The 1,444-nt window shown below is 61.7% G+C and overlaps 1 protein-coding gene across 1 annotated transcript in view; it reads right to left on the bottom strand.

Moving 5' to 3' along the window:
* Positions 1-562, bottom strand: part of COL14A1 (collagen type XIV alpha 1 chain) — a gene marked incomplete at its 3' end in the record, with an annotated part of 142,763 nt that extends 142,201 nt beyond the window's left edge. Inside the window, exon 1 of the mRNA XM_006140062.2 lies at positions 299-562. The remainder of the gene's footprint in view (positions 1-298) is intronic.
* Between the last annotated feature and the right edge of the window lie 882 nt (positions 563-1,444).

Raw genomic sequence — 1,444 nt, 5'->3', positions numbered from 1 at the left:
GCTGAGTGTTCACCGCGCCCGAGCACCTGGAAAGGCTCCCGGGAGCAATCCAGGTCCACTCGCCCATTCTCATCACGCAGCGCGTCCAATCTCACTTTCCGTTGAGCCTGACCAGGACGCATCAGGGTGCGCCATCCCATCCTGTCCCAAAGGTCCCCGGGACATCCTGGGGCACGCGCGCGTAGAGAAGATTCCTGGAAACGCGCTGCGTCTGCAGGTGGCTCGCTCTTCCCACTTGTCCTTCCTTAGGAAGAGACTTCTCAAAGTAAAGCCGAAAAGCAGAGAACGCCCAACTGACCTGTGCAGGACCAGGTTCCAGCCCAGGCTGGAGACCTCTCCGCGCCTCGGGAAGGTCCGAACTCCGCCGAGGGACGGTTCTTGGCGGCGCACCGCCCTCGCTCGCTCCCCTCCGTGTACCCTTCTAATTTAGCCTCTCTCTCTTCTCCTCCCCCTCCTCCGACTCCCTCTCCCCCTCTCTCTCTCCTTCACCCTCTCCGGGCCTCCCAGAGCAGACTCTGCCTCTCCACGCTTCCCTCCCGCTGGGCGCCCAGGATCAGATAAGAGAAAAGGAAGGCCCGCCGGCCGCCAATTATAGAGCGGAAGGTGGCCGCGGGGGCGGGAGGTGGGGAGGGGGGAGGCAGGCCTAAGTCCCGGAGGCCCCTCACTTTCTCTCCTCCTCCTGTCCCGCAACCCTGCCCCACAGAAGGTACTCGGAGCCGCCCACGCGCCCCACCCCACGATACACCCCCGCCCGACCTGGCGACCGCCCCAGGTGCGAGCTGCGAGCGCGTGCAGGGCGCCGAGCGGGCAGCGCTCGCCCTTCCACTGAGACCCGGGCTAGTGCAGAGCACCCAACCAGACCACCCTGGTCGCGGGAGCCCCCGTTTTCTGTGCTGTGCGCCCACTGTCTCATTCCCAAAACCGCCTTGCCTAAACCGCCAGGCTTAGACGACCTGGAGGAGCAGGAACAGGATGGTGCCCCTCCCTCATCACCGACGCCCTGCGGTCCTCCCTCCTCTCCTCCTCTCTTCCGACCAAGTATACCGGCTGTAAATGGCCAAAGCAGAGATGCCCAGACTTCACCATGCAGGCGAATCCTCTGGGTGTTCGAAATTGACAATTTTGTGAGTTGTAAGAGGACGAAAGTCAGCACCTTTATAGGGTAGGGCCGAGTAATCTGTAGATTTCCCACCCGCAGCGATTCTGGTTGGACAGGTCCGGGCTGGGGCCAGGTATTTTTTTTGCATTTATCTAACAGCCTGGTGCCTTGGTCCTGCAGGCCAGCCTTGGAGAGGCACTGCCTGGCGGTGGGTGTGGAACTCAGGCGCGCACCAGGGGCCCTGCGCTGGGTCGCTAGAGACCTGACCCTGCGTTGGTCACCAGAGGGGTCCTCTGAAAAAGTCATTTTACCTTTTTTTTTTTTTTTGGGGGGTGTTTTTATAGC

This window comes from Tupaia chinensis, unplaced genomic scaffold, assembly GCF_000334495.1.
Source record: "Tupaia chinensis unplaced genomic scaffold, TupChi_1.0 Scaffold000017_1, whole genome shotgun sequence".
NCBI classification, from domain to species: Eukaryota; Metazoa; Chordata; class Mammalia; order Scandentia; family Tupaiidae; genus Tupaia; species Tupaia belangeri.
Note: the sequence above shows the minus strand (reverse complement) of the source record. Positions and strands in the feature narration are given on the sequence as shown.